Consider the following 25,254-nt stretch of genomic DNA (forward strand, 5'->3'; position numbering starts at 1 on the left):
GAGAAGTGTGTTCTTAATAATTTGGTATCTTGCATTGTATTTATGAAAGTATTTATAAGAGGATTGTAATGTTTGTATGACAACTTTTTAATGTGGATATTGAGATTTTCTGTAGAATTGCTTTATGTATTATTTTGTTTTGTTAAAGGTTACATTTTTAACCTTATAAGAATACAAAAAGAATCATATTAATCATATTGATACCTGTGTAGTGTTGATGAATAACAGGAATGTCCGGTCAATCTACAATTTCGAAAACAATGGTGATTACATTTATTGGTGCCCTGTTATGCTTTATACAAATGTAAAGGTACAGTAGTGTGTTCCTCACCTTTACTACCTATATGTATGGAATTCATATGTGTTAGGCTAGATCCACAAGGCAGTTAAATCAACCAACTGGATGATTCAATCTAATGGAGTATTCCAAGCTTCTATGGGAAGTATACTCGGTTGCCTCCTTAATCTTTCTGTGACACTATATAAATCAACTTCCATTCCAACAGCAACTTAACACATCTTTATATGCGTTATGGCAATATCTCTCTTGTTACTAGAGCTGAAATAAAGCTTGAATCTTATCATTTGACATGATTAATGGAGTGGCACTAAAGCTATTCTGCAGCATCTGGAGCTGGTAATGTGTCCACTTGATACAATCATTTTTATAAACTCATTACTTCTATGATTTTAGTTTGAATTATGAATCATTCTTGAACGGCAGTATTGTGGTCAACAATATGACCCCTTAGAGCACATAGAACATTCCTTGGAGTGTCTATTTAAACGTATGATATTTTGTCTTTATTCATTTGAGACCCAAAAGCAATCTGATTGTGGCATTGCAACGTGCCGGCACCCTTACACAACAGAGTCTATCATCAGCTGGATAAAGGACAATCTGCAGTCATTTTCCAGCAGCTCCATATGGATGCTGAATATGAAGAGAACAGGGTAGATCCCTCAGGCACACCACGGGTGACTGGTTAGGAGTGATCTGAAGGAATTCAAATTGACAGATTAGGATTTGTCAGAGAAAAAAAGATAGGAACCATTTCAGAAATGTCCCCCCAACGCCCACCTGCAATGCTAAGATGGACATAAGTGTTCCATAATCTAGCTTGACTATATGTGCTTAGAGGAGGGATCCAGCAATACCAGCAGAGAAGTGTCCCATCAACCATAACATGGAGGATGTCATCTTACACCTGGAGCATGGCTGTCTCAGTATTGAAGCATGAACATAGACAAAGTGACAATTTTCATTAATCTTGTCAGGGAAAAGTACATTAGTAATTGCACAGCACAGAGATAACGAGAGGAGTTGTCTTTATCAGCACTGATAATAAACTAACTTTTTAAGCAGGGGCAGCTCACCCATAATAGGCAACAGGGTGCCATCTATTAAGGAGGAGCAAAGCCATCTCAGTGAAAAACTTGAGTGTGCCCTCAGCTACAGTTAGCAGCTGAGGAAGTACTCCAGGGATGGATTATGATGTTGTCCGAGAAACATGGTTTCCTTTGGCTTACATTACCCTATACAGATCTTGCACAATGGGCCATGCAAGGCAGCTGGACATTTACTCCCTAGCTTTGCATGGTTTATTGAGTATGCAGGCCAAAGATTTTACAATGTGTGCTAATGCACATGTACACGAGTCATAAGGCGTTGGTGGTGTGTCGGGGGGGGATTCTGCCGGGGTCGGCCGGGCCGTCCGCAGACCTCCGGGCAGGGAGGCCCCAACTCCTCCCGTGTATATCTCGGATCGAGACAGAGTATGAGGCACACACAAGGAGCAAGGCAACTTCTGCCGTTTATTATGCAAACGGCAGGGATGGGTCAAGGAGCGTACGCGTTCGTCCTGACACACACACAATAGTGGGGCTCGCAGGCCCTTTTTACTACATTATGACGCGCTACTTGCGTCATTCCAAAAAGTTACCAAAAGAACCTATCGCCACTCTTGATTGGTTGCTCGAGTGGTGGGGTTAGTATAGTACGCATATAGAGAATGATATTAGTGGTTAAGATGTAGTCAGGTGGTATATCTGGGTTGTCCCTACAATTAGATACATAAGAATTGTTACATGAAGACCCCTGAGGATTGGCTAACGTTACTGACGTCTGAGATAAGAACCTCATGTTCTGATTGGTGCATCCGTGAGCTCCCCAGCCTGGGACCACCGTTGTTCCCAGCACACGGTGCACCTGTGGTTGCAACAGTGTTTCAATATGGGTACGTGCAGGCAATGTGAGGATTTATTCATAGGTGGGAGACTGACCGTTCCCACTGTAGCAGGTGTCCATTGAGCCTTTCAAGTGTGTCGGCCTGCGTCTCGTAGCGAGGTACCCAGACGCCTTTTCTCTCCTGGGTTTTGGCATCTCGTCAGGTTCGGCTTGGTCACGTGGGGAGGGACCGTGTTTGAGGCATAATTCTGCACAATTAATATTGTTTTTCCACTGTATGTCTGGTTTAATTTGCAGATATGATTTTAACATTGGTACGTGGAGTGCGAGGTTGCAACATCGTGCCTTTGAAGATTTGTTTCTTGACTGTGGGTTTGCAACATTACGACCTTGGCTGGTTGCTCCACTGGGTTCTTTCTGCAGGCTCAGCAACCTGACTTTTGCTTTGTTAATGTCCACGGGAACTCTTGCTTGAGGCCTACTTGGGCCTGGTGCACGAGTAATCCATTTAGTGCATGGATGCTTTAGGTTATAGTGGCATACAGTTTCATGGCCAGTATCGTGTTTCCATTATATCTCTCATGATGGTAACGGGTTTCAAGAGAAGCGTGAGCAAACGTTATAAATGAGCTCATGGTGCGTCTTGCGTTTCTGCATTCTGAAAGCCTATGTAAAAATAATAAAGATGCACGTCCGTGAATAAGCCTGTCGCCTACGTCAGAGCACTGAGTATGTTCTTCGTGTAGATTGGTGTGGAAATGTTCAGCGTGTATAATAGTTCAGCGGTGCTTCCCGTTATCTAGGTCGTCATGGCATCTCTAACGATGTGTAGATTTCAGTCTAGTTGGTCCGTGCCGCAGGTGTCGGCATGGCCAGTGCGGGCTGTTGGGCAGGCAGATGGACACATCCGTATGTTTCTGTACCAGGGTATTTGGTCATCTGGTAAATGGGCAAACTCTTCTCGTGGCGGGTGTCTGGGCCGCGACCCTCTAGGCCAAGCGCGAGAGGTGAAGGACGGGAGTCTGGTTTTCCATTCTCCCACTTCAGTCCCCCCTCTGGTCGACTTGTCGACCACAAACATATCCTTCTCGTTATCTCCTCTTACTCTCCATATCTTGGTTATCCCTCCGAGATGTCCATAATGGTTTACGTGATCTTCAAATGACCAATACATGTATTCGCATGTTCCTCCAGGAGTACAGTACACCCATCTTCCTATGTAGCTCCTAGGGTTCCTTGGGTTCTCGATCTTCACTGATGGTGGGTCTAGATGATTGGCGATGATTTGGGTGCGCAACTTCTCCCTTTCGTGTATTATCACACCTGTGTGCTGGCCGTCATCCGCTGGCATCAAGGGGTGCATTCCCACCATTTCCAGCAACTCATCAGTTGAGCGCGCCTTCCGGGCTTTCCAAAATCTAATTATTATCAGTGCAGCTCCAGCCAAAATAGCACATCCCACTATTATTTTCAGTCCATCTGACAGCCAAGATGGCATCCATGACCATAATAGTGAAAACCAGCTTTTATCCTTGTTTACGCCGTTACTTTCGTCCATCATTTTGGAGTGCATCTGGGCCAATTGTGAAACTGCTTCTGTTAGTGTACCATTGTCGGCATCGTTGGCAGGTATGAACGTGCAGCATGATTGTCCTATCTTTGCACAAACTCCTCCTTCCATTGCTGTGAGAAGGTCCAATACATATCTGTTCTGTAGTGCTACCATCCTTACAGCTCGCAGCTCCTCTTTAATTGCGTTAAACCCATTTACTGTCGAATTTATGGTCATCATTAGTTCCCATCTGGTTATTTGCAGCCATTTTGCGTTTGCGTATGCCTGCAGTCCCGGATGTATTATTGAGGAGAAGAACATTGCTGCTCTGCTGAATAGTCTGTGTTCTGGCGGTATTGATGTTAGTTCCGTTTCCGACCTTCCCCACAGATAATTTCCTGTTAATGGCTCTCCTTGTCTTTTTCTCCTGTTTAGGACAGTATCATTGCTGTTGGTCCTGTTTTCTTGCTCCTTCTGGAGTGGTGCAGATCTCTTTCTTCTCCTGTCTCCTTCATCCATTTTCGGAAATTTCGCCACATCGACATGCTTCTTAGGTACCACTAGTGATGGTACATTGACGTGTACCATTGTGCACACACCACTCCACAGGGGAGGCAGTGTATGATATGCCTTTTCTCCACAGGCCCAATAATGGTCCATTATTACTGCTGTTCCCGCTCCCCCCTCAGGTAACTCCATCACACTTGCACAATTGGTGTTATATCCCACGTCCACCTCTCCTTTATGCTGGTAACATACTTTGGGCGCAGTCAATGGTAATATAGTTATCGGGTCTTCATCTTCTTCTACCCACGTGAGCATTGGTACATACTTGATCCATGTCGTCCAACATCGATGATTGTGTGTCTCGATGGTTGAGATAGTTTCTTTTGTTACCATGTTGCTGCCAACCACTCCTATCTCCCAGCTGGTACCCAGGAACACCTTTCCTGTTATCGTCAGTAATGGCCTCTCCCAGCATCCTTGTTTACCCGGAACTTCCGTGGCGTACCAATCACATGGTAGATACTGCAGTGTTACCTTCTTTGTTTCTCCTTTTTCAGGGCCACTTGTTATGTATCTGAATGCTTCAGCATGTAAACTGGTCTTGTGATAACTCAGATAGGTCTTGAGGAAGTTGTTTTCATATGGGTATGAGTCTCGTGTTTTCCATGTCATGTGCACTACTGTTCCTTGGAATCTTCCTTTCGTTTGGAACAGGGCCAAATATATTATGCACTGTGCTGTTTTTTCATCTATTTCTGTGGCAACAAATGTTCGTGAAGCGCTCATGGCGTATGGTATTAATGAGCAAACGTAACAGCTATCCTCAGTTGTCTGCTTACCAATGCGGGTCATGTGCTGGTACCATATGTTGTTTGTGACGTGTGCTGAATCTTGTACATAATTATCAATACCTTTATTGTCTGAGTATGTGCTGCGTTTAACTTTATTTCGCTTTTGTTCATTGTTACTGTTACCACCTGACGTAACACCTGTTGCAGCAGGGAGGTGGGGTACATTAGGTTTGGGTGCAGCAAAAAAACTCATAGCATAGCTGTACTGCCATACAGAGGCAGCCAAAACTCCGGTGATCATAAAAATCCCTATTATTTTTATTACATATGCTAACCTCACCGGCATTTTTGCTCTTACCTTGCTGCAGTCCTGGCAGCGTATTCTTGCGACGTTAAAGTTGCCCGCCTAAAAATTCTCAAAAAGTGCTTGTTATTAAATGTTAGTTTTGTTTCATTAAGCTCTCCCTATCAAATAGTCATTCAGTGCCCAGGTGAAGAGTTGCTCCCACGCTACTCTAAGTGATCGGTCTCTCAAGACCGGCAAGTATGGGCGGAGGTGGGGCATGTAATTTTCTATGGCCAGGAGGAAGGCCGTGTAGTATACACGTACCCTTTTCTTTTTTAAGTATGTTGGCCTTTTTATTTCGTATACAAATTGGTGTGACAATTCTTCTGGGTAACTATCGTCTGGCAGCACCATCTACGCCTGCACACTGAATTTGTTAGATAACTTTTCTTAACAATACAATATTACGCAGCTCCTGTATGTGCGAGAGAAAAAGAGAACATTCACGTGTTTACATGTGTATTGGTGCAAGCGAAGTCCTTAGTTTTTATTACAATTGTATTTAGTAGTCAATGGGGGGGGGGGTTTGCTCAGATGGCGGGAGCAGTTTTACTCTTTGAACGTGTGACCATGGGGTGGGCAGTGTGGGGATCACCCCCTTCTTCGTCCGTTATTCTCTCCGAGGGAACAATTGGGTCGTTGTCTGTGGTTGTGTTTTCTTCCGCTGCCGGGGATGTTGTTGGCGTTTTTCCAATGGACCTGTCGTTGGCGCTGGGGCGGGTCTGCAGTTTGTAAATTTTTACATCATGCAGGTGGTTCCACGCACGCTTATCCTTTAGTTTTACTGCTCTTGTTGATACGTCCTCTACTAAATGGGGGCCAGTGAACCTCTGCTGGTTCCACTTTCTATTAAAATTTCGAAGTAGTACGTGGTCACCTTTGGCAAGTTGGCACAAGTTCTCCTTTCCCAATTCTGTATTTTCGTCTATTTCTTGGTTGCTGGTGGACCCGCCCCGTGTGCGCTCGAGCTGTTGAGACACAAACACAACGCTAGTAATCAAAGAAGACACATATTGATACATTTCATCACCTAACACATTCGCAGAACTTTCTTGGTCGGTGAATGCCCTTGACGTTGGTGTTAGGGGAAGGCGCATTTGGCGTCCAGTAACCACCTCGTGTGGGGTGAGGTGGTGGTCGGACCCTGGCCTGTTTCTAAGTTCGAACAGTGCTAACGGAAGGCAATACAACCAACTTTTCTTTGTTGTTTGCTGTATTTTAGCAATTGCCTCCTTCAGTAGGCCATTCAGGCGTTCACATACACCATTAGCCTGTGGGTGGTACGCACATGCAAATTTGTGTTTAATGTTCAGTAGGGATGTGATATGCTGGAACATTTCATTTGCGAAATGGGGTCCGTTGTCTGATCTTAACACCTCGCACACTCCCCACCTGGGGAATACCTCCCTTACTATAAATTTGGCTGCTCTAAACGCATCAGGGTGTGAACAGGGCCCTGCTTCGATCCACCTAGAAAATGGGCATACTACTACTATCATGTATCTATTGCCTTGACAAATGTTGATCATATCAACATAGTCAATGTGGAGGTGCCGAAAAGGTCCTTCTGGTCGGGGTATGGTACCTCTTATCACCTTTAAAGTATGACCGGCCGTGAACTGTTGACATGTAAGGCAATTGCTGATAAAATTTGACACATGGGATGTTAACTCGGGACAGAACCAATCTTCTCTAATTCGTGCTGCTATTATTTCTTTGCCTGTATGGGCAGGGTGATGTAATTGGTTCAAGGCGGTATTTAACAATGCCAATGGTATTACAACTTTCCCAGTGCCACCCTGGCGCCATAGTGCGTCGGTTGGTGACATTGTGCATCCTCTTTTCACCCATACTTCTTTTTCGGCCATTGGTGCAGCCGCTTGTAACTCCATAATCTGGGTGGCTGGGAGATGGGTGTACCCTTCTTTTATTAACATCTCCCTCGCTATTCCCCTCCCTCTCCCTCTCTGTGAGTCTGTGGGGTTCCATATCTCACCAAAATATGCAGCATATTTTGCATGTGCGTCTGCTGCTGCATTTCCTTTTGATATATAGTCTTCTCCATTGGTGTGTGCGGTGCATTTTACTAGGGCTAGTTCTTGGGGATCGTTTATTACTTCAATTAGTTCAGCCAACAAGAGGGCATGTTGTACTGGAGTGCCGTCAGCTCTCCTAAACCCTCTTCTTCTCCACTTTGATAGCCCTGAGTGGACAGTGGATGTAACATATGCACTGTCGGAATATATAGTAACTTTTTTATCAAAACTTTCCTTTAGTGCCAATATGAGTGCAACCAGTTCCGCCGCTTGAGCAGAGTAATGCTGTGGTAATTGTACACACTTAATAGCCACACACACTGGCGCTTCCATCATTTGTACTACTGCTGCCCCAGTCCTCCTTATCCCGTCTCCTTGATCAATAGTTGATGACCCATCAATAAACAAAAGCTCACCTCCCTCTAGTGCGTTTTCTTCAACTTTCCTAGTACATGAGTACATCTCAGTTACTTGGGTGCAGTCGTGGGCGTAATCTCCCTCTTCAATTACTTCTGCTAGGAACCTTGCAGGGTTAACCGTGCTACATCTAACAATTGCCAGTTCAGCTTTGGACAAAATAATCTCATAACCTGTTGCCCTCTGTGTCGTCAGTGTGGACTTAGGTTTATTCAATATCGCAAATAGTGCATGTTCTACAAATAGTGTAGTTGGACACCCCATAGTTATTGATGATGCTTTTTCTACTGCAAATGCAGCTGCAGCAAGACCTTGTTCGCAAGAGAATTGTCCTAACATTATTGGATCTAAGTGACCGCTGTAAAATGCTACTGGTTTATAGCCCATGCTAGTCTTTTGGGCCAATACTGCTTTCATTACTGCTGAGTCGCAATGTGAAAATATAAAAAATCGTCGCTCATAGTCTGGGGATGCTAGTACTGGAGCAGTTGATATTGCTTCTTTTAATTCATCAAATGCCTCCTTCATTTCCATAGTCCATCCCAACTTTTTCTCCCCTTTATTTGCTTCCTTCAAACCCTCAAGCAGGGGTCCTATGTAAGAACTGTAATCAAATACCCATGCTCTACAGTAGTTGCACAGTCCCAGAAATTGCTGCAGTTCTCTTACAGTCTGTGGCACGGGAGTGCCTGATATTGCCTGTGCTCTTTGTGGTGCAATCCTTCTTCCATGTTGTGATATCAGTTGGCCAATGTAAAGTACCTGTTCCTGACAGTATTGTATCTTTTCCATGTCTACCTTGTACCCCTTTTCAGCCAATATCGTCAACATTTTTAATGAGTCCTCTCTACATTTATCTTCATTTGTACTGCAAATTATCATGTCATCCACATACTGTAACACTGTGCTTTCCAACTCAACGTTACCCAAATCCATCTGTATTACCCTATTGAAAATTGAAGGTGATTCACAATATCCCTGTGGTAATCTGGTATGTTTCCACTTCCTATTTCGGTAAGTGAAGCTTGTCAAGTCTTGTGAGTCTGGGTGTAATGGTATTGAGAAAAAAGCATTTTTAAGGTCAATCACTGTAAACCGTGATGCTTCTGCTGGAATGCCACACAAAATTGTGGCCGGGTTTGCTGTTACTGGATACTCTGCTTCTACTATGTTGTTCAACGGTCTGAGGTCCTGTATGAACCGCCAAGACCCTCCTTTAGCCTTGCGCACCGGGTACACAGCTGTGTTGCATGGGGATTCTGAGGGGACCAATATGCCATTGTTTATAAGGGCTGTTATGGTTTCGTATATGCCCTCATCTGCCTCTCTTGACAATGGGTATTGTTTCACTCTTGGTAGTATGGCACCCTTTTTTAATTTTATCCTTACACCCCCTATGCTTTTAATGCATCCTACATCATAAGGGCTAATAGTCCATAATGATTTTGGCACCTTTGACATATCTTCTTTAAAAAATGGGACTGGTGTGCCAGCGGGTGCCTCAAGTGCCATTGCAATTTTCTGTGCCACTTGTTTGTGAGCCACTGTTAGCCACATTTCTACACTCATCATGAACACCATTTCATTTTCCTCCTTTTCTTCTGAAAACAACTCTTCATCTGACACCTGGGTCAGCCTACATCCTTCTGCTAGTGCTATCACCGCCCTCCATGCTCTCCCTTCTTTATCTTGGGCGTGCACAGCAACATAATCAGCTGTTGCAATAATGCTCTCAATGTCCACTGCAAGGACCTTCCCTTCCAGTTCATTAGCTGGTGTTTCTGGTCGGAATAGATAGGCTGCTGGTCTCCTCCATATTTTCCCTCCTATCCCTGGCATCCATGCAAATGCCATGTCTGTTCCGTACTGGAATAGCTCGCCGTCTACCGGCTCCGCCCTGATCGCTATCTGTCCACAGTATGCTTGCAAAATCTGTCGTGCTGCAAGCATGTTAATCCCTGGAGTAGAGCAAATTATGCCATCCTCTGTAAAGGAGATCGTCATATTTAATCTGTTCATTATGTCCCTCCCCAGTATGTTTACTGGTGAGGCACTATAATACAAAAGTGGTACTGACAGATCGTAATCTCCAATAGATAGCGGAACGTTATCAGTAAATGGAACCAACCCTTTAGCCCCAGAAAACCCTTGTGTGTTCATGGCTTCGCCTGACATCTTAAACTTACCTTCCCTTATGCAAGACCGGGTTGCCCCGGTGTCAACAAGGAATGATAATTTTTTGTCACCTATCGTTACCTCTATGCGTGGCTCCTCCGCACTATTAGGTGTTACTGACAGGATGGGACACACCAAGGCCGTCTGTGGGCTGTCCTATTGGGGGTACAATGACTGGCCATTCCCTGTGTAAGGGTTGTGTCCCAACACCGTCACCCCACCCAATTGCGTTCGTTCAGGTTGTGGTGGTGGTTGTATTAACGCTGCACCAGTTACTTGTGGCAGGTATTGTTTTATTTGTTGTTGTGGTAGGGAATAGTGTTGGTCACTCCCTTGTGGTGACATCTGCTGTGGTTGTATGCCCTGCTGTTCTTGTGATGTCCTATGTTGTGCTTGTTCGTTCCATGCTGGTGTTCCTGGCCTGACCCTGCATGTACGTGACATGTGTCCTAATAGTCCGCAGCTCCAACACACGGGTGGTTCCCTGTTTTGCCATGGGAAGTTCCCTGTGTTGTCCTGGTATACTGGTTGCCCTGTCTGGTAGTTATTTCTGAGTCCCCCAGCCTGTTGTTGGGTATTATATCCGTATCCTCTTCCCCTCATAAACCCTCCTCTCCCTCTATTATAATTATAATACCCAGCTCCTTGCATTGGGTACCCTCCTCCCATGTTCTGTGCGTGTGATTGCAGAGGCAGCACTTGCTCTATTACCTCTTGTGGAGGCGCTATTTGAGCTGGATTTTGTGCAGCCACTACTTGCGTTGGGCTTTGGGCCATTGGTGTTGGCGCAGTTATTAGTGCCCCTTCCATGGTATATTTAGTAAGTTTTTTCTGTACTAATTTGGCCTCTTCTGTTTTCCTGTCCTCTTCCTTTTGTTTCATTTTTCCTTGCCATGTTCTACAGTGATGTACTATAGTCAGTTGTATTTCCGGCCATGGTTTTGCTTCCATCCCCACTACTTTCTTTAATTGTCTCTGAACTCCTTCTGGGAGCCCTTGTACTAGTATATGATAAAATATGGCTGGTGTTTTGTCCCATTGTTCTCTAGTTTCCATGCGCCACTTCTCTTGAATATCCTGGATATAATCAACAGGATCCTCGTTCTCACCCATCTTACGGGAAGTAATGGCTCCTATGTCTGATGTGTCTGGGTACTGCACTCTTAGTGCCTGCCATAGCGCATGTCTGCAGTTTGCAAATGGTGCCCCATCATGCGATGTGTTTGTTATTGTTACCCCATGGAATCCCGCTCTTTTCCAAATGTCATCCGCTCTATCCCCTAATATTGATATTAACAGGCCCTTAACATCTCCCACTGCTAGTTTCTGTCCTGCGGTGTGTTTTTCCATTTCATATATCCATTTACCCGCACCTCCACTTAATGATGGGAGCCTACATTTTATGTTTTCCTTATCCGTATGTTTCCAAGGTACATACTGTGGTCTAACCCCTCCTCTCTCCAGCAGTGGCATTACATTCTGTCTTGTGTCATCCTTTATGCTCCATGATGTTAACTCTTCACACCCCTCCTCTTCCCCCATTCCTTTTACTACTTCAAATCCTTCCTTACTACCTCTTCTCCTACCTCCCTCTTCTTCCTTTCCCCTTTTTTCATCCTTTCCTGTGTTCAACATTTGCACGTCTGTTTGCCTGTCTTGCCTGCGACTAGGGAGGTCCCTAAGCCGACATGCATAAGGTGTAACTTCGTCCATGAAGGGTGCGAGCTTTATTCTGTGCAGAGAGCGTGCAGTTGTTGAACATGTGGGGTGTGGCGTTAGAGAGCGTGATGGTGATGTGGGTGGCGTGTGTTGGTTGGTGAGCGTCGGTGGCGTGTGTTCGTTAGTTTGTGTTTCTCCCATTCTTTTCACTTCCTCCTTACTTCTCTCCAGCTCCTCCCATCTTCTACTCACCCATGGCGAATCTATGTTTGTTCTAGTGAGGTATAGCTTATCTAAGCTTTCCCTTTCACTCTTCCTTCCATCCTCACTACAAAAATCATTCATAAATTGCGCCCCCCACTCTGCCTTTTTTCCTTTTATTGTTACAGTTTTTAAGTCTATTAGGTCTCCCTCTTCCTTTCCGTTGTTACCAACTGTTCCCCTTAGTGCTGACGTTGTTGCTACCTCTCTATTTTTATATACTTCTCCCCATCTTTCACTCTCCCTCTTACTCTCTTCTCTCTCCCCTTCACTCCTCTCCTCCATCTCCCTACTATTTTCCTCTCTTTTCCTTTTTAATTCCTCCATTACTTCGTTGCTCATCTGTTCCAATATCCTTTCATCCTCTCTCCTCCTTTCCCATTTCACCCTTTCTCTTTCTACTATACTCTCTATTACCTTCCCCTCTTCATATTTTTTAGCTGTCTCTGATATTATCCTCCTCCTCCATATTTCCATTTCTTTTTCATTTTCTTCTTCTTCCTTCTTCTTCTCCCTCATCACTACTCTTGATACCCTTTCTGCTGCTGCTTTTACCCTTACAGCTTCCCTCTTTCTCTCCTCACTTTGCTCCCTTAATTTTTCCAATTCGTCCTTACCTTCTTTCCTTTTCCTCACTCTCTCTCTTTCCTCCCCCTCAAGTTGTTTTATCAGTTCATTCTGCTCATCCCTTAGTTTAGCTAATCTTTCCTCCAAAATCTCTTCCTTCTGCCGTAGCAGCTCCTCTCCCCTCATTTCACTCTCTCTTTCACTATCCTCGTTTGTTCTCTTTACCGCCTCCCTTTCCTCTCCAGTTAGTGATCCTCGTAATTTCAACAATATCTGTGCAGCTACCCACTCATCGTTTCCTATCTCTACAGTCTGCTCTTCTCTCCTCCCGTCCCCCATTGGTATCTTTCCATGAGCCACATATGGTGGAGGGCTGTATGCCGGGTTTGAGTATCCTTCAGCCGCCCTTAACTGTCCTTTTATTTCTCCTAATTCTCTTAAAGGGTACAACCCTCCTCCCTCTGTTTTCACTCCCGGTGTTAAGGGTATCTCATTGCTCGGTTCCTGTTTTATGTCAGCTAATTTATCAACCTTTCCTCCACCCAGTTTTTCATTCCCCATATTCTTTGTTCCTTCACTCTCCTTTTCCCCATCCGTTCCTTCTTTCTTAATCTCCTTTTCTTCCGGTGTTTCCCCCATAGTGAACATTCCATTTGGTCCTGGTCTAGACCCCTGGAACATCCTCCATAAGTTAAACACCTCCACATGGTTTGCCAACTTCTTCCCCTTGTATGTATTGTGCAGATGGTTTAATAGTGAATGTTGGGCATATGGGTCAAAGCTACCATTAGGCGGCCATGGTGTCAACATTTTGTTGTCCGTCCCCTGGGTCCACTCTATGCTGTACTTAATTAACTTCTCCCTATGTGGTGGCAGTGTGGTGCATATATGTTGTAGTGGGGTAGTGAGGGTATTCCCCCACCCTCCCAACCCTCTCCCGTATGACATACTAGCGCACCCTTTCTTACCCTTCCCCTTGCTACCAGTTTGCAACATACAACCTTTTATTGCTTACCTTGCCCCGCAAGTGTGGGGACTTACGACAATCCTTTGACAAATTATGCAATGATAATAATCACAAAAAAAAAAAAAAATTATAAAACAAATATATTTATGATGTTATATTATATTCCTTCCCCTACGGCCCCCTGCGGCCGAAGCGCACGCAGCCCCCTGCAGCTGCGTACCCCTTACGACGATCTTACACAGTCGTCCTTTTTCCCCGTTCTCCTCCCACCTTTACACTTGCCGTGGCCGGCGTTCTCCGTGCGCAGCCACGCCCCCTTCCCCTTCTCCTCTTTGATCCACTCGTTTATCGTTTATCTCCGTGTCCGCTCCTTTATCATGTTTCTCTTCCCCACCAATGTCAAACCCAAAGCTTCTTGTGTTCACGATATCTTACTAAATCCCTACTGGTGACGTCACCTATTTCTTCGAACTACTGGTATATTCGTGTTATGTTCTTTAAATTCAAAATACACTTGCAATCTACCCCGCTAACCCTACAGCTGTCTTCCTGTCTCTCCTGGAACAAGGTAATCTCATCAATACTATAACCGGACTGCGCACGCTGCGTCGCCTCGCGTGTGATACGCCCCTCAACAGGAGGGCTTAACCAGCCAATTATCTTCCGTTTTGGGCAACTACGTAACTAGCCACCGCCCACAGGGAAACGTCATCTACCTATCGAGTTTCTTGCTCGAACAATAGGGAACCTCATCTACCTATCGAGTTTCTTGCTCGAACAATAGGGAACCTCATCTACTCATTGAATGATAAATGTCAAATCGTAGGAAACCACACACACCCACCCTCACACGTAGTCGCGATTTAGGCCAATCAGTGTCTTTCGAGCGGCTGCACGTGATGTTTTCGTGCCCCGCCCCCCTCTTTCGCGTAACGTTAGCCGCCTTCTCTCGCACTCAATTCACTACCATTCATTCCATTATCATCACTCAATTAAACCTTCACCCCACCTTTTTACAATACCTCCCTCCTCCCTTATTTACTTCCGCCCCCTCCCTCACAATTTCGCATTGCTTGTTGTGCGTGTCATGCTCACCAAGTTCCCTCGATGCAGGGCCGCTCGACTGCGTGCACCCCTCCAAGCGGCTCGCCACCTCCCCTCGTCTGGACCACGTCTGGACACTCGCCGACCGCGGGCGGGATACTTCTCAACCGGCTCCCGAGGGCCAATATCCGGATTGCGCTGTCCGGTCCTCTCGCAGCTCCGCGATGGTCCTGTAGTCCTCAGAAGGGGGCAACGGCAGAGGGGGCCGCGCTGTCGGGCCTCCCCGCAACGGGAGTGCCTGGAAAAATAAAAAATAAAAGTCGATCTTAAACAGATCTCAGCAGTGCCTCCAACTTGTCGGGGGGGGATTCTGCCGGGGTCGGCCGGGCCGTCCGCAGACCTCCGGGCAGGGAGGCCCCAACTCCTCCCGTGTATATCTCGGATCGAGACAGAGTATGAGGCACACACAAGGAGCAAGGCAACTTCTGCCGTTTATTATGCAAACGGCAGGGATGGGTCAAGGAGCGTACGCGTTCGTCCTGACACACACACAATAGTGGGGCTCGCAGGCCCTTTTTACTACATTATGACGCGCTACTTGCGTCATTCCAAAAAGTTACCAAAAGAACCTATCGCCACTCTTGATTGGTTGCTCGAGTGGTGGGGTTAGTATAGTACGCATATAGAGAATGATATTAGTGGTTAAGATGTAGTCAGGTGGTATATCTGGGTTGTCCCTACAATTAGATACATAAGAATTGTTACATGAAGACCCCTGAGGATTGGCTAACGTTACTGACGTCTGAGATAAGAACCTCATGTTCTGATTGGTGCATCCGTGAGCTCCCCAGCCTGGGACCACCGTTGTTCCCAGCACACGGTGCACCTGTGGTTGCAACAGTGTTTCAATATGGGTACGTGCAGGCAATGTGAGGATTTATTCATAGGTGGGAGACTGACCGTTCCCACTGTAGCAGGTGTCCATTGAGCCTTTCAAGTGTGTCGGCCTGCGTCTCGTAGCGAGGTACCCAGACGCCTTTTCTCTCCTGGGTTTTGGCATCTCGTCAGGTTCGGCTTGGTCACGTGGGGAGGGACCGTGTTTGAGGCATAATTCTGCACAATTAATATTGTTTTTCCACTGTATGTCTGGTTTAATTTGCAGATATGATTTTAACATTGGTACGTGGAGTGCGAGGTTGCAACATCGTGCCTTTGAAGATTTGTTTCTTGACTGTGGGTTTGCAACATTACGACCTTGGCTGGTTGCTCCACTGGGTTCTTTCTGCAGGCTCAGCAACCTGACTTTTGCTTTGTTAATGTCCACGGGAACTCTTGCTTGAGGCCTACTTGGGCCTGGTGCACGAGTAATCCATTTAGTGCATGGATGCTTTAGGTTATAGTGGCATACAGTTTCATGGCCAGTATCGTGTTTCCATTATATCTCTCATGATGGTAACGGGTTTCAAGAGAAGCGTGAGCAAACGTTATAAATGAGCTCATGGTGCGTCTTGCGTTTCTGCATTCTGAAAGCCTATGTAAAAATAATAAAGATGCACGTCCGTGAATAAGCCTGTCGCCTACGTCAGAGCACTGAGTATGTTCTTCGTGTAGATTGGTGTGGAAATGTTCAGCGTGTATAATAGTTCAGCGGTGCTTCCCGTTATCTAGGTCGTCATGGCATCTCTAACGATGTGTAGATTTCAGTCTAGTTGGTCCGTGCCGCAGGTGTCGGCATGGCCAGTGCGGGCTGTTGGGCAGGCAGATGGACACATCCGTATGTTTCTGTACCAGGGTATTTGGTCATCTGGTAAATGGGCAAACTCTTCTCGTGGCGGGTGTCTGGGCCGCGACCCTCTAGGCCAAGCGCGAGAGGTGAAGGACGGGAGTCTGGTTTTCCATTCTCCCACTTCAGGTGAGTTGGTGTTGCTCCAGATTCACTACATGGCAAGTGCCAGAGAGCCAGGAAGAGAAAGATTGACATGTCCACCTGCCTCAAGTACCTATATCGTTCAGGGTGACATATATCCCATCTTTAACATTAGGAAAAATGATTGGTTTTCCAAAACATGTTCTTTATATAAGTATATAAGACAAAGCGTACAGAACATAACATAACATAACATAACATAACATAACATGCACCACCTAGACATCCATCACAAGCCATAATTGGTGAAGACACAATGCTTGTACATATTTATTTAAAATATCAAATATACCTATACTAAAAAAAAAAAAAATCAACTCAAGAAATATATGGAACGAAACACATATATCTGCAATCTTGGGCTTTAGGCACTGTTCTTCATTTATATTGTGGCTAGTGATCTCTATCAGTGCAGTCCGTCAGGGCATATTTTATTTCATTGGTATGACATTTTTACTGGCATTATAGGCAATGAAAAAATTATGAGTGTGCTTACACGGCTTACATGGGGAAATTGGCCTACATGGTGCATTCAGAACATTTTCTTAAAGTGGCATAGCAATTTTACGGGGGTTACGGGCAAAGACACAATTATGAATGTGCATATGCAGGGATATTGGCCATCATGTGTACAGCTAGTATAGAGTTTCTTTTTTTGACATGCATGGCATTTAATTAGCATTATGGGGAAATCCAATCTGATGCAAAGTTAACATGATGAGTATTCATACAATGAGATACTGGCCTACATTGGTGCATCCAGTTTAGACATGTTTTCTTTCAATGGCAAGGCATGTGCACTGGCATTATGGACAATGGTAATATGATGAGTGTTCTTATGTGGGGATATGAGTCTACATTTTCCCATCCACTATTAAACATGTTTGGGTACAGACAGCTAATAAAATATGTTTAAGCTGGAATATACTGCCATATATTGTGGATAAAGGCATCATGAAAATGCATTTGAAAATGCCCCTTTCCACTTTTTGATGACCATGCATCTTTTGGAAATGTTCATGTGTTGCCATACACAATTGACCATACACTCTGTGTCTTTTCCCCCAATTTTTCACAGAAAGTGTGCTGTAAAATAACCCTTTTTTAAAGATAGTATATGAGTATAATCCCCTGCAGGCCACTTGGTGGGTGGGGTTTTCTCATTATGATCAGTCACTTGCACAAGTTCAAGGGAAATGCTTACACCTCCCGAATTAAAAAATCCATCAGCAGTCGCAGGTTTTAACAAATCCGGACTGAGATAGAGAGGGATAAAAAATAGTACAAAGTGGCTTTAAAGCCTCCTGTGGGCACCCCTCTAGGAATCAGACTGGTATGACAATGTATAAATAAATGGTAGGTTTCAAAGAGCAATCTAGAGGAGATAAGGCAGATAAAGTGATTTCCCTAAAAGTGTGTTGTTGGTTTTGGTCTTGGTTAAAGCCTTATGATAGTCCATAAATTAATTTCCCAGAATGTATGCTGACTTATGTGCATCCGTATGTATGTGTGCGGGTGAGAGAAGTAAAAGAAAACACTCTATGACCCATCACCACCTCATGGGGACTAAGGTGGTGATCCTTTCCAGGATTATTCTGCAGATAAAACAACGCCAATGGAAGGCAACAACGCCATGACTTATGCAAATCAGAACACATCTTTGACAATTGGGTTTTCAACAAGCCATTAAGATGCTCCACAACGCCGTTGGCCTGAAGGTGTTACAACGAGCAAAATCTGTGCGGTATCCCGAAAAGTTAAGTAATTTCAGTGAACAAAGCATTAAAGAAGTGAGTCCCATTATCAGACCTTAACACTTCACAAATACCCCACCGTGGAAATATCTCCCTCACCAAGAATCTGGCTGCTGATTTGGCATTAGGGTGCATGCAGCCTCAAGCCATCAGCAAAAAGGACACACAACCACAATTAAATAACAATAGGTGCCGCACATTTGTACCATCTCAACAAAATCCACATGCAATTCAATAATAGGACCTGAAGGTCAGAGTATAACCACTCTTACTGCCCTCATAGTATTTCCTGGATTTAATTCCTTACAGAGTATGCAATTACCAATAAACCTACTCACCCGCTCAGAGAAGTTGGGCACAAACCAATCTTCCTGAAGTTCTGCTGAAATGTGTCGCTGAGGAGTATGTCACCAGAAATGCAATTGCTCCAAAGCCACAAGATGCAAATCTATGGGCATCACCACCTTCCCCGTCAGGTCCTGCCTCCACACCAAATCAGTGGGCTAGAGCGTACACCCCTAATCGCCAAAAGCTCCCTGTCCTTTTTTGGTGCATTTCCCTGCAGTTCAACAATTTGTAACAAGGGGACTGCAGTACCCGAGACCGGCAACTGTGTCTGTTAGGACATTATTTCAATTTTTGGGATATCTTGGAGGGACTGCCTTCACCACTCCATCCGCAGCATCATTACCAAGTGCTACAAAGTCAGTTTTATTAGTATGTACTGCAAATTTAACAACCCCTACCTCCACAGGCAATGTTAATGCATTGATTAATTGTGAAAGCAATGCCGCTTGCTGGACAGGAGTTCCATCAGATATTCAAAACCCTCTTCTTTGCCATCTAGATAACCCAGAATGTATGGTTGTGGTATCATAAGCAGAGTCAGAGTAGATAGTGACTGCCTTCCCCTTACTCATTTCCAGCGCCTCAATAAGTTCCACCAGTTTGGCTACTTGCGCAGAGTAATGTGACGGCAATCGCTTCTACACCTCTACCTGGTACTTACCACTAAGAAGACTAAGTGCTGCTCCGGTATGTCTCTCACCAGTGTCTCGAACAACTGTTTATGATACATCAATAAAACGTGTTCCTCCTGACACCAAAGCATCTTTTTTAATACTTGTATTTTTTCCCTCATCTCCCTCGTAGGTCACACAATCATGAACATTATCACCATGCTGCACTGGGTCAGCCAAAAAAGTCGCTGGGTTTGCTACATGACACCTCACTGGTCACATGGAAGCATTTGACAAAATAACCTCGTACCCTGAAACTCTCTGAGTAGTCAAAGTTGATTTTGATTTTTCCAAAATTGCAAAAACGACATGTTCCACGTACAGTATCATTGGGCGCCGCATAGTAATGGCTCAGGACTTTTGTATTGCAAAGGCTGCTGGTGCAAGAGATTGCTCACACCGAAACTGACCCTGCATAACTGAGTCTAACAAACTACTATAATAGGTCAAGCGTTTGTGACCTAATGATGTTTTCTGTGATAGGACCGCTGTCATTACCTTCCCATCTGTTTGCAAAAAAAGAAAAAATGGTTTTTGGTAATCTGTAGTCACCAAAACTGGAGCATTACTTATCTCAGTCTTGAGCTTCTGAAAACAAGTTCTCATTTCATCTGACCACTCGTTCAGACTCTTCTCTTTCTCTGCTTCCTTGAGAACTTGCAGCAGGGGCCTCGTGTAACTAGAATAGTCGAAAATCCAAGACCTACAATAGTTACAGAGCCCCAGAAACTGTTACATCTGTTTTACCTTAGTTGGTTGAAGCGTGTTCTGAACTGTGGTGGGTCTCTCAGACATTACCCTTCTCCCTACAGAGGATAGAACTTGTCACTAAAACACTACTTCTATTCGACAATATTGCAGTTTTTCTTTGTCCACGTTGTACCCCTTCTCCACAAGCAGGGTGAGGAGCCTGACTGAGTCTCATCGACACTGTTCCTGAAGCACTACAAACAAGTAAATGGTCCACGTACTGAATTACAGTGCTGGACATTTGTAAGTGACCCAAATCCATCTGAATGACTCAAATATATGTCCATGATATGTTAACGCTGTGAGCTACTGGGAATCGGGGTGCAAAGGAACTGAGAAAAAGGCATTTTTCAAATCAATAACTGTGAAGTGGGTCAACCCAATATGGATGTTACAGAATGGTAGCAGGATTTGGTACAACTGCAAATTCTGCTTAAACAATGTTGTTCAGAGGCCGCAAATCTTGAACCATCCTCCAACTAGATTCCTTTGCCGTCTTCATAGGGTAAATGGCCATGTTACATGGGGACACAGAAGATTGTATAATAGCTTGCTTCAACATCGCCATAATGGTCCCAAAAATCCCTTCATCTGCCTCATTAGACATGGGGTATTGCCGTAACCCTTGATAAAATGCTCCTGTTTTCATTTTACTTAGACTGCCCCCACACTTTTCATTAATCCCACATCTTGTGAATTGCTCCCCATAAGTAGTCCTGCACTTTCTCTGAATCCTCCTTCCAATATGGCAATGTGTTTCTCACGATGAGCATGGTCTGGGGTAACTCCCTTTGTTCCACCATTAAACCATTTCTCCTGTGTGTTCCCCATCCTTGAACAATTGCTCATCGGACACGTCTTTTAACTGTGAGGTCAGATTAATACACAACACTGTGCGCTATTCGCTTCCTTCCTCATCAGTGCCTGAAAGAACCACCCTGTCCTTCTTCACAACCACAGGGTCTAGAAGAATGGTAACAATAGTCCCTGGCACTATCTACTGTGACTTGGAAGGCCGGAACAAAAATTCTAGGGGTATCCGCCATGTCCGATCTCTTATTCTAGGTACCCAATTTAACACTATCATTACCCCATACAAGAATAATGCAGAATGTACTGGTACTTCCTCTAATCACGCTGTTGCTGCTAAACCCGGGGAAAAGCGCTGCTTCTCTTAATGGGTACAATCTTGGAGCTGAGCACACTATGCCGTCCTTTGAAAAATTGATCAGCATATTATGCTCAGGAGGTGCCTTCCCAAAAGATTCACCGGAGTATCTTTGCAGTCTAACAAGGGAGCAGATAAAGTTTGATTGCCTACCTTGATAGGCAAATCTTCAGTGTATGGACCGATAGGACAGCCCCAGAAAATCCCTGCATGTCCATTGCTTTGCCTGATAGGGGAAATCAACCTTCTTTAATACAGGTTTTCATGGCCCGTGTGTCAACCAAAGAGAATGTCTGAAATCCAGGCATTTTAGGCAGGCATAGGTTTAGACCTATCCAGGGTTCCTCTTCCAGATCTGTAGTAACCGATAGAATTGGACATATCAGCTATTCCTGTGGGCTGGCCTATTCCTGATACATTTGAGCATCAGGTTGCAAAAAAGGTTTCCACAGAGTACACGTGCTACAGTATAATGGGTAACTGTCCCATTCAGTAGAGGATTCTTCTCCCAAGCCTGTACTGGTGCCTCGCTGACATGATCGGGGCATGAGTCTGTGTCATTCCAGTTCCCAGTTTCTGATCAACCTGGACTTGCTGCAGTTGCACAGAGTTCGGGTCATAAGGCGATATTTGGGTATTCATCTGGAGGGGACCAGTTTTAAAATACTTTTGTCGACTTCGACAATCCTGTGACACATGCCCTATTCTTCCACACACCCAACACTACACTCCATACATTCCTCTATACCGTCCTCCCATAGGCCTATTGAACCGGGACCCCATTACTCTAAATCTGCTGAATTACGCAACACCTCTCGAAAATCCTTCACTACCCTGTGGAAATCCTCTCATAGGTCTTGGTCCAGGTGCATACCTGTCCGTCCATGCTTGTTCCATTCCAGATTCTATTTGTCCTTGTTGTCCAAACCGTCCCTGCTGTCCCTCTATGGGGCTGGTTATCATAGCCCCCTCTAAACAAATCTTTGCTATTTTATTCTGGACCAGCTTGACCTCAGCCTTTTGTGGCTGGTCCATACTTTCCTTTTCCAGTTGCCTCTTACAGAAATGCATAATGTGTGCCTGTATCTCCTGCCAACTCTTCGCCTCTATCTCTACGACCTTGTCTAGGTCATGCGGTACATCTTTAGGAAGTCCTTTTTTCAACATGATAAAAATAGACACATTTTTTTGCATGATTCTCCCATAGCTGCCCTCCACATCCCCTGAATCAACTGAATGTGGGAAGTGGGATTGTTGTCTAACTTCATTGTTTTAGCCAAAATTGAATTTATGTCTGGCGTATCAGGATACATTATCCTCAGTGCTCCCCAAACTTGTGCCCTATAGTTATTGAAAGCTGATCCATCGTGGGTGTTTGTTTCTAATTGAATTCCTGGATATCCCGCTTTCTTCCACATCTCGTCTGCCCGTTCCCCCATCAAAGCCGTGAAAAGGTTTTTCATGTTCCCAATTGCCAAAATGACACAGGCAGTTTGTTATTCTAGTGCATAAATCCACTTCCTGCAGTGAGTGAAGGAAGCGTCTTCATTCAGTTATTCCGGTCCATGTGTGACCATGGGACATAATACGCCCTCTCATGACCCTTCTGGAATAGTGGGTATTGAGTCGCTTTTGCCTTTACTAGAGCTTGTGCTATCTGTCCTTGCTCTTCCTCTACAGCCATGCAGAAAATGCAGCGTACTTTGCAGAGTCCTTACTAGAGCAGGAGGCGTAGCCTCTGCTTTCTGTCCTCTTTGCTCATTGTCTGTCTCCGAGTCATCCTCCTCTTCCTCTTCTGTCCCTTCTATCCCATCCCCTGATCCTTCTGTGGGGACGACCACACCCGCATGGCTGTCGTAGCAGGCCACCTCTCTTCCCCTTCATTCTGATTCCAATATGTAGTGGTGCTTTCATTTTCCATGTCCACACTTACTCTCTTTATGACAGATTTATCTAGCCGTACAAGAATCTGACCATTTCTTCATCTTCCTTCCTCTGCTTCCTGTGTTTCCCTGTTCTCGTCTTCCTTTTTTTTACTGCTATCCTCTCTACTAATCTTGCCACTTCCTCCCAATTCTGTCGTTCTTGCCTCTCCACTACTCTCTGTAATCTATTGTCTGTCCTGGAACTGGGGGGCAATTCTCCTCTTGCTGACTCTCCTTCATGCCTTCTCTTTACAACCCTCTCTCGCTTTGGCTCTTCTAGTCCCAAGGTTAATGCTGATTTATCATTAAGATAGACTTTTCTTCTTTTCTCTTCCATTTGGGGACCACCAACAACCTTTACTAAGAAGGTGTTACCCTTCTGCTTACCTCATACTCCTGTCTCTTGAAAATTGGTGCTGATGGAGTTGTTACCCCTGACCCTTTCGTAACCACCAGAGTAGTTCCTGGAGAATGTGGAGGTTCAAACTCTGGATTTGTATACCGTTCTGTGTGCGACAAAGGATAGCAGTAATGTGGGGGGCAGTGCAGGCAAAAAATCCTACACCTTCCTTCCTAGTCCATTCTTCCATAGCCACAACCCTCTGGCCCTTCCCACACTTCTCATATAACCTCCATAGCTCCAAGATATTCAGTCCATTGTCCAATTTCGACCCCTTAAATTTGGTCCATAAGAAACTACACAGATGTTCCAATATCTCCTTATCATAGGACCCCTCACTAAGCCACGGTTTAGGCATCCTGCCCTGGGTTTCCCTCAAACATTCCCAATGATATTTCCAAAAATGTACTTTATATCCGGGGAGCACTTGACATAAATGATTCAATGGAGATTCCATATTTCAACAAAAATCCTCAAAAATCACAATACTATACAAATAAAAACGATTTCCAATCCTTACCATTAAGTTACAAAAAGAATGTGGGATAATGTTCACCAGAAAAGAAAGAAGTGTTCACAAAATGATAAGTCAGGATGGTATGACTGGGTCTCCCTTTCCCACGTTTCAAGAACGGGACAAGGCGGAACTTCTGAGCACAGCACACTCCTGGGCATCTCCAGCATGAGGCTCACAACTCCATTCAATGATACCAGAACCTTTAGGGGCCAAGTCTCTTTTCTCAAAGTCTCTTGCCTTAGAAGGACTGCTGGATCAAAACAACAAATAAAGTTCCTTCGCTGGGCTTGCACCTTGGGAGATTGCTCTTTGCTCCTAGTATCTCCCTCTGCCGGGCTCGGATCCTCCTTGCAATGTGGGCCTCCCTCTGCAAGATTCACTACGGACTTGCACTCGGAATATCAACACAATGTTCTCAGGTGCATCATTCTTTACCACGATTTGTAGGCATCCCTCAACCGGGTTCACGTTTTCCTATTTTACTATTCACTTTGCGTTATCACTTGCAGGATTTACTCTCTAAGCTTTTCCCCTTGGTATCCCTCTGCTCGCATAGCCATCTTTAACACAGTTTAAGAATTTCTAATACATTTCATGATTTGTTTCATCTCATCAGAAAGCGTGTGTTCCCTTCTCCTAGCTTACTTTCGGCATTCACACTTGCCTTATTCCACAATCTTCACAATCTTATCAGAAAGTGGGGTTCCCTTCTCCTAGATTTCCCTCGGCATCCCTCTGTTGGGTTCACACTTGCCACAGTTCACAGAGCATTCTCTTCAGAAAGGAGAGGTTTCGTTCCCCTTGCTTTCTCTTGGCAATAGGTTGGAGACTTTCAATTGTACAAGGGATTGTACAAGGGATTTGACGTGACCCTTGTAGGACTACTCTGACATCTCACAACACCCTCTCCTAGCGCTTACTGGTATTTTTAATTTGCAACACAAAACAAAAGAGGACAGCAAAAGTCCTTTGAATGAGCACTCCTGTGGGATCTGACCACTCTGCAGCTGGCCCTTCTCTTGGCTTTCCTAAAAGTTCAAACACACACAAGTTCTTTGATCTCATGTTCCTTGTGGTCATATAATGTTGCCACTTGCAACCGTGGTTTCAACACCATTTGGTTTACTATCAGCTTCCCTTGACTCACCAGTTGTGCTGAGCCCATTGTCTTGTCTTGCTTCTGGAGTCACAGACGATACCACGGTAGCCAGGGTGCCACCCCACCTGTGCTATCAATGCGGGAGGTCCTGTGCACCGTTGACATCTGTTCCTCCATACACCAGC

Source organism: Ambystoma mexicanum, chromosome 6p (genome assembly GCF_040938575.1).
Source record: "Ambystoma mexicanum isolate Mex_15411 chromosome 6p, UKY_AmexF1_1, whole genome shotgun sequence".
Taxonomy (NCBI): Eukaryota; Metazoa; Chordata; class Amphibia; order Caudata; family Ambystomatidae; genus Ambystoma; species Ambystoma mexicanum.